Source organism: Pseudorca crassidens, chromosome 3 (genome assembly GCF_039906515.1).
Source record: "Pseudorca crassidens isolate mPseCra1 chromosome 3, mPseCra1.hap1, whole genome shotgun sequence".
NCBI lineage: Eukaryota > Metazoa > Chordata > Mammalia > Artiodactyla > Delphinidae > Pseudorca > Pseudorca crassidens.
The window spans coordinates 156,907,601-156,923,418 of record NC_090298.1 but is presented as its reverse complement, the minus strand read 5'-3'; the positions used below and the strand labels follow the sequence as shown (position 1 = coordinate 156,923,418).

General features: G+C 39.2%; 1 long non-coding RNA gene across 1 annotated transcript in view; it reads left to right on the top strand.

Annotated features, from left to right (window-relative positions):
• The window catches only part of LOC137220899 (uncharacterized), a 312,519-nt gene that overhangs the window by 278,613 nt on the left and 18,088 nt on the right, over positions 1-15,818 (top strand). The gene's annotated exons all lie outside the window — the stretch shown is intronic.

Sequence of the window (15,818 nt, the reverse complement as noted above, 5' to 3'; positions counted from 1 at the left end):
TCCCCACCTATGAAATCTCATGGGGCTCTTGATAGCATTAAATTAGAGCATGGATATAAACCATCTATCACAGGGCCTGCCACACAGCAAGTGCTCTGTGACTTACTCATTCAACATGTGTTCAGCCAACAAATAAATAGTGCCTGATAATTTGAATAGAAATCTCAGGCCCAGAGGAGGCAGATGCCTGCCCAAGGTTACTCACACAGTCATTAGAACTCAGGCATCCAACTCCCAGGCCAGTGCTCTTTCCCTGGCCAGAGCAGTCGAGTCTCAATCATTCCTCCAACTCTTGGCTGGCCTAGTCCCAGGGAATCAAGCCTGCCCTGTTTTGGAGGTATTCACCAACAGAGCATGATTTAGGGGGCACTTTGAGACCCCCAAGTGCCCCAGGAGGCCTCCCTAATGGATTTTCCTCCCTTCTGATCTGAAGTTCCCCATTCTATCTGGGTTAGGCAACGGAGCAGAAAGGGACTAACAATTCCTCAATTCCGTTATGTTTCAAATACTATGCTTGGCATGTTAAACATATCTTCTTGTTTATTCCTCATAAGAGCTCTGTGAGGTATTTTTGTCCCCGGTCTGCAGGTGAAAAAACAGGCCCAGAGATGCTATGTGACTATTTGGGTCAAATTGCATCTTCCCCCAAAACACACGTTGAAGCCCTAACTCCCAGTACCCCAGAATGTGACCTTATTTGGAAAGCGTCGTTGGGAATGTAAGCAGGTAAGTAAGATGAGGTCATCAGAGTGGGCCCTAATCCAATATGACTGGTATCCTTATAAAAAGGGGAAGTTTGGACATAGAGTCATGCCCAGAGGGAAAGCACCACGTAAAGATGAAGGCAGAGAGTGGGGTGAAGCATCTACAAGCCAAGGAATGCCAAAGATTGCCAGCAAACCACCAGAAGCTGGGGGAGAGGCATGGAACAGATTCTTTCTCACAACCCTCAGAAAGAACCAACTCTGCCAACACCTTGATCTCAGACTTCTAGCCTCCAGAACTGTGACGTAATAAAGTTCTCTTGTTTAAGCCACTGGTTTGTGATACGTTGTTATAGTGGCTGTGGCAAATTAGTGACTGTGGATCCACACATGACCACTTGGTTGTTCAAGTCAGAAATGTGGGTGTCATTATTGATTCCTTCCCTTCCCTTCCGCTCCAGTCTGGTCCATCACCAAATCCTACTGATGCTTTTCCTCCTTAATATTTCTGATTCATCACCTCTTTCCATCTCCATTGCCATTTCTGTCCTTCAGGCTACCATCATCTTTCAGCTGGATCATCATAACCACTTTCTATCAGGTTTCCTTAACTCTTGCCCTATCCCAGCTCAAATCCATTTTCCTCAAAATAGCCAGGGCAATCTTCATCAAATAAATCATACCTCATCACTCCCGTACTTAAAAATATTGCAGTGGCTCCCCAGTCCTCCTGGGGTACAACCTGGACTTTTTCCTAGGCCAGCAATCCTAGTCCTTATCCTAGTCCTACCTCATCTCATCCTTGATCTCTGTGTTTCATCCAGATGCACTTACTTTTAGTTATTCTCGTTCATCAGACTTGACCATCTCATGGTCTTTGCATGTGCTGGTCCTTATGCTTGAAATGCTCCCCACCCACCCGGCACCCGCACTTTCCATCCTGCTAACTGCAATGTAGCCTTCAGCTTTCAACCTGCATGACTCCTCAAAGACTTTCCCTGAGCACCATCTCCCTCTAAATTACTTCTACCTTGTTATTTCTCTGACTAGGCATCATGTTCTTTTTCTTCAAAGATCTTACTATAATCTATATCTATGTATTATTTAACGTATATACTTCCCAAGAAGACTTTATAAGAATAGAGACCTCGTGTTTTGTACACCATTGTCTCCCTAGTGCCTGATATGCAATACCTGGAATATTGTTGGCACTCAATAAATATTTCTTGAATGAATAAGTGAAAGTCATCATTGGCATTCAAAGTGGGTTCAATGTGACTCTGATGTTCTTCCAAACCAGAGCATGCAGACAATTGCCTCTTGAAGGTTATAGTTAAAATTAAATCATTATATAATTTCTGCTTCCAGTTATGGTGGAGTGCCTTGATTTAGACCAACCCTCCCATTAATCTTAATTAAAATAACTATAAAAGCTAGATTAAATTCAAAGACAAAAGAAAAAGTCTGTTTGATGGCATCAGAGAACAACCATGGCAGCCAGGACTTGAGGGCACGAGATTCCAGGGGACAGAGACTCTAAGAGAAGTGAGCCTGATATTCTGCTCTGCTTTTTACCTTAAGGAATTTGTTGCATCCTAAACTGGGTGGGAGAGAAAGGTCAAGAAACCAAGCAGAAGGCGGCTGGTCAGAAGCTAAAAAACTAACTCACACAGAGGTGGAGAGACAAAGGTGAAGTTCATAGACGTTAGAATGAGGAGCCCTCCAGTTAAGACCAAGAGTAAAGACAGATTGACAAACTGGAAGTAGACTAACCCCTACTAACTCTCAGTTGAGACCCATCTCCATTCCTGATTGGATAGGCAGGATCTGTTCTTCCTCTCACTGCTGGCCAGAAGAAAATAAAGTTTTCTCTGGAGAAAGATGACATCATCTAAAACCGCCACAATTTCTCATACACCAAGTCCCACATTTTCCTCATTGCAGCCCTAAGAAGTCTGTCATCTTCAAAGAAGACAACATGAATTCCACATAATTCTGAATCCCCTTGGACAAGCCCAGGCAGATGCCAAGGGCAGAGCACAGGGTGAAGAGAAGGATACTGGGTAGCTAGACAAAGCTGACAATTTGAAATTAACAGAGAGCTCAGCTGCCTGGAAATTCACTTTGAAAACAGAAATCTGTCTACTGTGCAGCCAGCATGTGGACATACGGAGACCCAACGCAAAGAGCACGCAAAGCAAATGTCAGCAAAGGAATGATTTCCCTTTCGACCAGCAATGAAATTGGCTTCAATTATTAGAATAATGTGATATTACAGATGGAAAGACCCTTAAAATTTGTCTAAGCCAAACCTTTAAACCTTTCACTTGCATTGACTGAGGCGCTGAGATGGGAAATTATCTTCCTATGTCTGCACAGAAAATCGAGTTGGTTCTTGGACACAGATGGCTGGGCTCCACATCCAGCCAGACTTCCTCCTTGGTTCACTGTCTCAGTGAAGCTCCAAGCTCAGACTTCTCTAGCCAGCAGCCCATCAACACTGCAAACAACTTCAACAAGACTATAAATGTCATGTTAGACATCAGATGATAAATGTGACTTCTCCCCAGCAAAGAGAGCCCAGATGGGAAAAGACAATGGGATTCCCATGGAATTAAATTCTTCCTCTCCCCAAGGACACCACAACAATTTCCCATTTATAGTGTTGTCCTAATAAATACACAGGAAGTCATAATTCACTGCTATTAGTTAAAGTAGTCATGTTGTTCTCACTTTTATAAAGTCACATTGGGCAGGATGTTTCCATCAAGTAAGCAGCTGGGCCTTTAAAAAACACAAAGCTGGCGCTTGCATCTGTGCTGTTACCTTGAAAATAGGGATGGAGCCTCAGAGTTTGGGAAAAGGGCAGCAAACGAGGTGACAGGAGGGCCAGGTTCTTGTCCTTGTTTTCGTTTCTGGTCTGGATGCTTTGGGCAGATCTCTTCAACTCAAAATAACATGAACTCCTTGTTGAGCTCTGTGCTAAGAGCTGATAAGCTTTGTCTCCTGCAACCTTCTAAGGTAGTGGCCAAGGAAATGGAGGCTCAAAGGGCTTTTGACTTGAGTAGGGCCCATTGGAACAGTTATGACAGCTGGGATTCTAACTCAATTACAGGGCATTTGGCTCTAGAACCAGAATCTTTTTTGTTGTGTTATGTTTGTTTGTTTTTACCAATGTCTTGTTGCCTTGGCTTCCTCAACTGCATGCAACCCCAGTGGCACTGAAGCCGCCATCTCTCAGACATCTAAATAACCTCAACTCAGACATCTCCCCGTCCGCTGCCTGTGGCAGATCTCAATTTCTCCAAATCCTCAAGGGCATCCTTTATCATGGGCATTTTTGACTTTGGATCTGCAAGTCCTGTCTCTGTCCATCCCATACCAACATTCTCAGATGAGAAACTCAGGTCCCATGCATCCAAAAAAGAAAAAAAGGAAAGTGCAGCTAGGAATCCATGGGTGTAGTGAGTTTAAAAACAACATGAGAGGTCACGGGAGGAGTCACAGCTCACAGTTTAGCCTTGCCCTCATCCCACTCCATTGGCCAACTGTCTCTTCTCTCTCCTTCCCCCAGGACCCCAAAATGTCTTGGGTGCAGCGGTTCTGGCCCTTTCTTGAAAGCCTGGAGGTTGGCCAACATTCGTTGACTGCAGGGACTCCCTGGCCAAGCAGGTGTAGCCAACCAAGCATTGTCTCAATAATGCCAGGTTTACTTTAAACGGGAATCTCGAGCATCTGCTGAGAACACAAATCTTTTTCTATACATTAAATGCAAAATGAAGAGGTTAAGAGACATCGAAGATGCCCAGACTGAGTTCCCTGAACCCCAGGACCATGAACTCTTTTCAAAAGCCAGATTAATACTACACATTTATCTACAGTGAAGGAACATACAATGTCAGGTGTCTTTGCTTTAAGCTAGAATTATATCAGGTCTGTGGTTTTCTCACCAAATTCTGATAACAACTGTTTATGTTTCTGGTTAATTAAAAGAGCTAAATCCTTTACTACTTAAAATTTGATCATTCACTCATTCAATAAACATTTATTGATCAATTAGTCTGTGCCAGGCTCCGGTATTCAGTGGTAAACAAGATGAAGTCACTGCCTTCAAGGTGGTGGCAGACAGTAAGTAAACAAATAAATTTGCATAATAGTGTTAGATAATGACTTGGGCACTTAGAATTCGAAGGTATATGCCTTTGTAAGCCCCCCTTTCAAATCCAGCCTGAAGAGTTCTCATCATTTTTACATATCTTCCTGCAAGGTTTTTTTTTTTTTAAACATCTTTATTGGAGTATAATTGCTTTACAATGGTGTGTTAGTTTCTGCTTTATAACAAAGTGCATCAGCTATACATATATATATCCCCATAATATATCCCCATATCTCCTCCCTCTTGCGTCTCCCTCCCACCGTCCCTATCCCACCCCTCCAGGTGGTCACAAAGCACTGAACTGATCTCCCTGTGCTACCTGCAATGGTTTTAAGGTAGAACACATTCCAACCAAGAGTGCAAGCCTTGGTGAGAATTGGTGTCAATCTTCATTGGATTATGAACATGAAAATGTTTCTTTGGGGGATACATGACTCTATTTTTAGCAGATGCTACAGGCTGCACAGTTATAAGCTAGTTCAGTATCTATTTTGCATACAATACAGCTTGGATGTTAATTTGGACCTTGATGCCAAAGCCTCTCTCCACAGAAAAGGAAGAGGGCAGAGGAAGACAACTCAGAAAGAGCAAAGTTCCTCCAGATTCCTTGCTCACGCTTTAATCTCCACAGAGGTGCAATTAACCAGGAGACCCCTTCCCATTGCTTTCATCACCCTCACTCAGAGAGGAGCTTTCTCTGGGCACAATCAAGTGCTTTCAGAGCTTAAAAGTCATGGCTTTTCAGCGAATGTAGCTTGTCTATTTCCATTTCATTCAGAACATGAAGGAATGGGGGGTGGAGGGAAAGACAAAAGACCAGGAAGAGTCTATATTCCGAGAATGGGTAAGTGACTGTGGAGATGTTTAAATATACAGGACTGTGAACAGCCTTTTATGATTTCATAGACCCTTAGAAGGTAGAGTCGGAGAGAATCTTAGAGACCTACAAGTCCAATTCTGTGCTTGACATAAGGGGAGACTGAGTCCTGAAGAGGAAAAGCAGTCTTTCTAAGGCCATCAGGTTGGTTGATAGCCGAGTAAGGACTAGAACCTTGACCCTCTGGTGCTCTTTCTGTCAGACTGTTTCCACATTCCGTTCCTTCGTTTATCCTCTTTAATGTTGTTTTTAAAAATCTGTTTCAGCATGTAGAAATCCTCCCTTTTGTACTAACGCAAATATTCTCTAGTTTGCAAAGAACCAGTCTATATTCCATGTGCTTCAAGAAGTTAACCTAGTTATTCTAGGAATAATTTCTGCTTTGTTCTCTGAAATCACATTTGTCATCTGAGTCACGCATTTGTTTGTGTGGTAGCTTGCAAATGACGGTTTACAATTTAAACTGTCTTAAGCAAAAACAAAAAGAGACAATTTGTTTGCTGCAAAACTGAAAAGTCCAGGGGTAAACTTACTTCAGGCATGACTGGATCCTGAGGCTCAATGATACCGTCAGGACTCAGCTTGATTTTCTGCACTCCCTCTTCCTCTGGGTGAGCTCCTTTCTCAAGATCTCCACCTCACGATGGCATGATAGCTGCCAGCAGCTCCAAGTTGAATCTTGTCCTCTCAATAACACCAGCAAGAAGCAGATTTCCTCTTTCCCAGCAGTTCCACAGAATTCCCATGCAGGAGTATCATTGGGTCTGATTGGGCACATACTTGTTGTTGGTCTGCTGTGCTCACCTCCTCCTAGACCCAGGCCATGACTGTCATCATTAGATAACTGTGGCACCAGGATAGGGACACTTGGTTATTATTGCATGACTTGTGCACAATGCAGCATACTGGTGTTCATGGAGAATGAAGAAATTGACAAGAGTTGCTAAAGTCAGTTTTTGCAACCGCGAAGCTACAGTTTTACAGTATGATGCCTCACTGGGAATTTCCTGAGACTGTCAGGACCTTGTGCCTGATGGGCCCAGTTCCATCATCACCAACCCAAGAGCATCTTCCATGGGAAGCTGAAGCATCTCAAGCAGCTGAAGTCTCTGAACATCCTACAGCCTGTGGTCTCCTGGTATTCTGCTGATAATATATTCTTTGAGCTTATCAGAGTAGTCTGTAACTTCTGTAAGATTCAGTTCAGAGGGTACATTTTTGACAAGCTTCTGATGACTTTCTACCCATCTCTGGGTCAATTGCTGTAGCCACAGGAATGTGATGCTCCAATTAGTCTGGCCTGAGTCACATGATGACCTGAGTAGCTCCACATGGCAAAAATGACTCTAGTGTTAGATTCTTTAATAGTATATATTTTCTGGAGAATGCTGAACAGCTCCTAATAGCATGGAGTGTGGAGTAACAATTCCAGCAAGGAAAACCAAGATGTGTTACCAGAAAAAGAGGAAAAAGAGGAAATGGAGTTTGGGCAGAGAAGAGAAATGAAGATCCATCGCAGGCTGTGTTCTCCCATCGTTTCATATGTATAAACCTAGCTTTTCCAAATCAATTTTAAGATCCTTGAGGGTAAAAATGAAGCTCAATATTTAATCAATAATCATTAAGTTGTTATTGAATAGTCAAAAGCAAACATTTATTGGGCACCCAGAGAGAACATGATGCTTAGAGGGATTTTAAGATTAGACGTTGCTTCAGATCTGGGACTCCAGTGTAGTGTGACAAACATATCCTAAATATCTACTGTATGCCAAGCATGGTGCTAGTGCTGTAGATACCAAGTTGAATAAAATATAATCCCCACCCTTAAAAAGTCTCATCTATTTGGAGTAAGAACAGTAATACCATAATTTATTGAGTATCTACAGTGTGCCTATATTCCACATACATTAATCTTAAGTCTTAGCACAACCCCTGCAAGGTATGACATATTATTTCAGTATGATTTTACTGATACCCAGAGAATGACACCTAAAATCTGATGTCGTTTGGACTAAATAAAGTGTTGAGAATGTCCAAAGTCACACTGCTAATATGTAGTAGAGTGGAAATTTCTGGTTTCGAGGTGGCTTGTAGTTGTTTCTGATCATTTAGATATGTAGATATTAAGATAGTGGAGGGAAGAAAACAGAAAAAGGAAAACCCATTGCAAAAGCACTTTAAGCAGACCTTCTTTTCTGAAGAGTTCTGAAAAGCTCTTAAACCTTATTGCCTGCCACTGTCTTTAATTTTACTTTTGGACACCTTACATCTTCAACCCTTTCCTATGTGAATTATAAAGCCCTTCAACCATTAGAGGATCGCAGCGCCAGATAAATACAATGTATTATAATTACCTTTTTGGTCATAATTCTTTTTTTTCTTTAATGGAGCATACTCTTTGTGGCCACTGAACACTACTTCTGGTTGATTAGGCTCTTAGTATTCAATAAGTTTCAATAGGAAATGAGCAGAATTAGTACAGTATCTTGAAAAATGAGCTATTAATGTATTTTTAATAACCAAGATGTTCTGACAAGAAACTTGTCGATTTTTGTCACTATAACATTATTGCAAAAATGATCTGCATGTAGGCTGCATGGTGTTTTGTTATGTGAAGTGAGATGATGTTTTAGTACATTCAGAGCACTCTTTTAGAAGCCAACTCGATTTAGGGAAGTTGTCACAAAAAGAGGAAAGAGCCTAGAGGTCTGAATTGAACTGTAACATTTTTATAGTATTCTAACCATAAAAAATATATATTTCCCATAGAGGATTTCACTTTGTCTCCTTTTTCCTTGCTTGTTAGTAGCTATTAACCCATTTTACAGATGGGCAAAGTGGAAAGGTTTGTCCTCCTTTTTTCCCCCCCTAAACTAGAAGGATCATTTCTCTCTGACTTTCAGCACAATCATAAACTCAGCTCACTGTTTTGTTTTGTCTTAGTAGGAGAGACTATATAACCTCTCTGGGTCTTCTTCATCTGTTAAATGGGGATAATGAAGTGCTTGTGTCATAGGATGTTAAAAGAATTAAATGAGATAATTCATGCAAAGCACCACTAGGTCTTCCCCTCCTTTCTTCCCTAGGCCAAGTCAATTAATGTCCCCTGCTGAAGATATTAATCTTTGGGGAAATTTTGCATTTTAGTAGCCTTTAATATCCTACTTGGGTTGTGAGCTCACTGAGGTTAGGGACTGTACCTTAAAGATTTTCCTTTTTATGCCTTTTTATGCCATTTAGCACAGTACTGAACACAGAGCAAGTGATCAATAAGTATGGGTCAAAAGATTGCCTCCAAAGTGCCTTTCCACATTTACATGCTATATCTACTTCCAACAGACCTCTCAAGGAGATACAGAGGGTAAAATTATACCTGGGGTAGCCTGCTCTTTTTGTAGAATGAGGGCCTGAGAATCTTGGGGTTCAGTTAAGAGACATGAAATTGACTCATTCAATGATCATTCACTACGTCACCAAAACTTTCAATTTCACACTAGTAGTGAATCTACTTGTAAAGAATATGTGGTTAGACACCATCTTTCCAGCAAACTATAGCTGCAAATGCTTCCAAGAGGTAATTGTGAATAATAATATTAAGTAAAGTTGACCCAAGAAGAAAAGGATGGAAGAAACCAAAAATCTAGTATATTTGTGTGTAGCGTTTTATTGTAGATGGTGATTTTTGGTATCTAACTAGATTGGGATATTTAAGATAGGGAAGAGTAAGGAAACGAAAGAATATTTGCCAACTGATAGAATATTGATAGGATGATGATGACAGTTACTGTTTTGAGAGCAATTACTATATTCAGGTGCTATGCCAGTTACATATATTGTGGTTTTTTTAATTTTTATTTTATATTGGGGTATAGCTGATTAACAATGTTGTGTTAGTTTCAAGTGTACAGCAAAATGATTCAGTTATACATATACATGTATCTATTCTTTTTCAGATTCTTTTCCCATTTAGGTTATTACAGAGTATTGAGCAGAACTCCCTGTGCTACACAGTTGATCCTTGTTGTTTATCTGTTTTAAATATAGCAGTGTGTCAGTACACTGAAAGGACTATACACCATGATCAAGTGGGGTTTATCCCAGGAGTGCAGGGATTCTTCAATATACACAAATAAATCAATGTGATACATCATATTAACAAATTGAAGGATAAAAACCATATGATCATCTCAATAGATGCAGAAAAAGCTTTTGAAAATATTCAGTACCCATTTATGATAAAAACCCTCCAGAAAATAGGCATAGAGGGAACTTACCTCAAAATAATAAAGACCATATATGACAAACCCACAGCCAGCATTGTTCTCAATGGTGAAAAACTGAAACCATTTCCACTCAGATCAGGAACAAGACAAGGTTGCCCACTATCACCACTATTATTCAACATAATTTTGGAAGCTTTAGTCACAGCAATCAGAGAAGAAAAAGAAATAAAAGGAATCCAGATTGGAAAAGAAGAAGTAAAACTGTCACTGTTTGCAGATGACATAATAGTATACACAGAGACTCCTAAAGATGCTACCAGAGCTAATCAATGAATTTGGTAAAGTAGCAGGATACAAAATTAATGCACAGAAATCTCTTGCATTCTTATACACTAATGATGGAAAATCTGAAAGAGAAATTAAGGAAACACTCCCATTTACCACTGCAATAAAAAGAATAAAATACCTAGGAAAGGAGACAAAAGACGTGTATGCAGAAAACTATAAGACACTGATGAAAGAAATTAAAGATGACACCAACAGATGGAGAGATATACCATGTTCTTGGATTGGAAGAATCAACATTGTGAAAATGACTATACTACGCAAAGCAATCTACAGTTTCAGTGCAATCCCTGTCAAACTACCAATGGCATTTCTCACAGAACTAGAACAAAAAATTGCACCATTTGTATGGAAACACAAAAGACCCCGAACAGCCAAAGCAATCTTGAGAACGAAAAACGGAGCTGGAGGAATCAGGCTCCCTGACTTGTGATTATACTACAAAGCTATAGTAATCAAGATAATTTGGTACTGGCACAAAAACAGAAATATAGATCAATGGAACAGGATAGAAAGCCCAGAGATAAACCCACGCACGTATGGTCACCTCATCTTTGATAAAGGAGGCAAGAATATACAATGGAGAAAAGACAGCCTTTTCAATAAGTGGTGCTGGGAAGAGTGGACAGCTGCATGTAAAAGAATGAAATTAGAACACTCCCTAAGACCATACACGAAAATAAACTCAAAATGAATTAAAGACCTAAATATAAGACCGGACACTATAAAACTCTTAGAGGAAAACATAGCCAGAACACTCTATGACATAAATCACAGCAAGATCCTTTTTGACCCACCTCCTAGTGAAACAGAAATAAAAACAAAAATAAACAAATGGGACCTAATGAAACTTAAAAGCTTTTTGCACAGCAAAGGAAATCATAAACAAGACGAAAAGACAACCCTCAGAATGGGAGAAAATATTTGCAAATGAAGCAACTGACAAAGGATTAATCTCCAAAATATACAAGCAGCTCATGCAGCTCAATATCAAAAAAACAAACAACCCAATCCAAAAATGAGCAGAAGACCTAAATAGACATTTTTCCAGATAAGATATACAGATTGCCAATAAACACATGAAAGGATGCTCCACATCACTAATCATTAGAGAAATGCAAATGAAAGCTACAATGAGGTGTCACCTCACACCAGTCAGAATGGCCATCATCAAAAAATCTACAAACAATAAATGCTGGAGAGGGTTTGGAGAAAAGGGAACCCTCTTGCACTGTTTGTGGGAATGTAAATTGATAGAGCCACTATGGAGAACAGTATGGAGGCTCCTGAAAAAACTAAAAATAGAACTACCATATGACCCAGCAATCCCAGTACTGGGCATATGCCCCGAGAAAACCGTAATTCAAAAGGAGTCATGTACCCCAATGTTCATTGCAGCTTTATTTACAATAGCCAGGACATGGAAACAACCTAAGTGTCCAGCGACAGATGAATGGATAAAGAAGATGTGGCACATATATACAATGGAATATTACTCAGCCATAAAAAGAAACGAAATTGAGTTATTTGTAGTGAGGTAGATGGACCTAGAGACTGTCATACAGAGTGAATAAGTCAGAAAGAGAAAAACAAATACTGTGTGCTAACACATATAAATGGAACCAAAAAAAAAAAAAAGTTCTGAAGAACCTAGGTGCAGGACAGGAATAAAGATGCAGACATAGACAATGGACTTGAGGACACAGGGAGGGGGAAGTGTAAGCTGGGATGAAGTGAGAGAGTGGCATGGACATATATACACTACCAAATGTAAAGTAGATAGCTAGTGGGAAGCAGCCACATAGCCCAGGGAGATCAGCTCAGTGCTTTGTGTCCACCTAGAGGTGTGGGATAGGGAGGGTGGGAGGGAGACGCAAGAGAGAGGAGACATGTGGATATATGTATACGTATAGCTGATTCACTTTGTTACACAGCAGAAACTAACACACCATTGTAAAGCAGTTATACTCCAATAAAGATTCTAAAAAAATTAAATTAAATTAAAAAAATAAAGATCAAGGCTGAACAGGGAAAAATAATCAATAAATCAATATAGCAGTGTGTACATGTCAATCCCAAACTCCCCATCTATCCTTCCCCCCCCCTTCCCCCGGGTAACCTTCTCTAAGTCTGTGAGTCTGTTTCTGTTTTGTAAATAAGTTCATTTGTATTTTTTTTACATTCCTCATGTAAGCCATATCATATGATATTTGTCTTTCTCTGTCTGACTTACTTCACTTAGTATGATAATCTCCATGTCCATCCATGTTGCTTCAAATGGCATTATTTCATTCTTTTTAATGGCTGAGTAATATTCCATTGTATATATGTACCACATCTTTATTCATTCCTCTGTTGATGGACATTTTCGGTTGCTTCCATGCCTTGGCTCTTGTAAACAGTGCTGCAATGAACATTGGGGTGCATGTATCCTTTCAAACCATGATCTTCTCCCAATACATGCCCAGGAGTGCGATTGCTGGATCATATGGTAGCTCAATTCTGGTTTTTTAAGGAACTTCTATACTATTCTCCACAGTGGCTGTACCAATTTACATTCCCACCAACAGTGTAGGAGGGTTCCCTTTTCTCCACACCCTCTCCTGCATGTATTGTTTGTAGGCTTTTTGATGATGGCCATTCTCACTGGTGTGAGGTGATACCTCATTGTAGTTTTGATTTGCATTTCTCTAATAATTAGTGATGTTGAGCATCTTTTCATGTGCTTCTTGGTCATCTGTATGTCTTCTTTGGAGAAATGTCTATTTCAGTCTTCTGCCCATTTTTTGATTGTTTTTTTTTTTGATATTGAGCCGCTTGAACTGTTTGTAAATTTTGGAGATTAATCCCTTGTCTTAGTTCATCTTCACAACACTAAGAGGTAAGTGCTATTGTTTCCATTTTGTAGATAAAAGAATTTAAATTTCTTAACTTAGTCATATAGCCCATATCTAGTAGAGGCAAATTTTTAACCCAGTGCTAATGATGTAAAAATAGCATATTTAACCCATTTTCTAGCTCAATCCTTATCTTCTCCTGTCTTCTAATGCAAACAATAAATTAAATAGTAATTTAACTAGAAAAAAATTACTACTGTATATTTAGAGAATAAGAAAAACCCTATGTTGAATGGACAGATTTATTTAGCAATGTAATAATAATTGCTAGGTGCTTACCAAAAGTTAACTATGGGCCAGACATTTTATACAGAGACATTGTATATAGATATTATCTCTCATCTACAACTCTGCAAAGAAGATATAATAGCCCTGTTTTATAGATGAGGAAACTAGAGCTCATGCCACTAAAATAAACTCCCCCAGTTCCCAGAGGTGGTAAATGGCAGATCACAGATCTTTTTCCTTTTACCTCTGAGGCAGTATTATACCAGGAAAATCCTTTGATATAGAGAAAGAGTAACTGGGACAAGCTATGGAAAAGACATAATAATCCAGAACTTTCTTTTCAAGTTCTGGAACTAGGAGGGTTTGGGGGCTTTTGGGGTTTTGTTTTTTAAAGAAGTTATTCAAAAACATCTCTGAAATGTTTGAGATTTGGGTAAGGAATGCTAAAATGTGCTAGTTCTCTTGAGAATGTTCTTCTCTGTGTATTAAAATCTCTGTGTAGTTTCAGGCAAAATATAGTCCATATGTTTCTAATTCACTTCCTCAAACTTATCTCCATGTTTTGCAAGGCCCATTTAAAGTCTATGACTTTTGGAGTTGCTCTGAGCTACTTGTCTTTAGAGCAGGAAGTTACATTTCCCATGAGGGCACTGGACTTGACCCTCAAAGGGAAGAGGATGAATTCCAAGCTCCAAGGTGCATGTGGTTTCCAATCCTGGCTGGGCTCTGCTTCCCCACCCCTCTCTTGGAAGCCTCAGTCCAGAAACACTTCATTCACTGCCCAGAACCATAATCTGTTTCATCTTCCTTTTCCTCCAATACTGTATCCAAAATTTGGCATAGGATTGGAATCAAATATTTCTCTCCCTGAATTATTTTTAACTGCATTGAAATTTACTGCAAGGACAACAGAAATGCTTTTTTAAAAGATAAAGAATACATTAAAAATAAAACATTTTCCTTTTCTTCCCATTTCCTCCCGTTTGTTTTTTACACATATTCACAAATTCTTACAAAGCTGTAATCAAAGTGGAGACATGATTTTACATAATGAAAATTTCATTTAATCATAAATGTTTCTTAGTTGCTAGTCTTTTTTAAATTGATTTTTATTGAAGTATAGTTGATTTACAATGTTATGTTAGTTTCTGCTGTACAGCAAAGTAAATCTATACATATACATATATCCACTCTTTTTTAGATTCCATTCCCAATTAGGTCATTACAGAGTATTGAGTAGAGTTCTCTATGCTATACAGTAGGTTCTTATTAGTTACCTATTTTATATATAGTAGTGTGTATATGTCAGTCCCAGTCTCCCAGTTTATCCCTCCCCACCTCTTTCCTCTTTGGTAACCATAAGTTTGTTTTCTACATCTATGACTCTATTTCTGTTTTGTAAATAGGTTCATTTGTACCATTTTTTTCAGTTATTACTTAGTCTTAACTCTATTTTAATGTCTGCACAATACGCCATTAAGTTGATGTTCCGTAAGTTCAGAATTTTTAGATTCTTTCAAATAATTTTAAACATAAGTATAAAAAGTTAATACATTCAGAGTTCCAGAGTTCCATTTCAGTGCAGCAAATTAAACTCCTAACAGACTGACCATCCTTCAAACAACAACTGTAAACTCTGGAGAACATTTTTAAAAACAACTATCAGAAGGCTCCATAAAATTAACAAAAGCAGGCATATTTGGAGGAAAATCAAAACTTGAAAGAAGGTACTAGTACAGAATTTCCAGTTTTTATAGCTTTAGCCTCAGGTGAGACCTAAGTAGCAATACAGCATGAAGCAGCTAAAATCCCAAAGAAAATCCACCATCTTTCTAACCTGAAGAACTAGAGAACAGAGACTAGGTAAACACAGCTACTAGACAGTGAGAGCAAAACTCAGAAAAGAGAGGACCAGAAAAGGAGTGCTGCAAATTCTATGCAAAAACTCTTCCCTAGTGTCTGGCTAACTCATACACCATGCATGAGCAAATCACACATATAGCATCTTGCAGCTAGAACTGAACCAAGATCTGAGTTGTCACTAACCACAGGCAAGAATTTGCAGTTTGAGTCTAACCAAGTTAATTTCCAGCTGAAACTAAAACATCTATACTCTTTCAGGGAATGTGATAGAATCCAGAGTCATCACAATGTAGCAATTGTAATATCCAGGATATAATTCAGAATTACTCAGCAAATGAAGAACCAAGAAAATGTGAATCATTCTCTAAGGACAATCAAACTCCAAGATGACCCAGATGTTGGAATTATACAAGGACTATAAAGCAGCTAATATAACCATGTAATGAGAAAAAAGAAAATATACTTGTAATGAATAAAAACATAGGAAATCTAAACAGATAAATGGAAAATATTTTTAAACCCAAT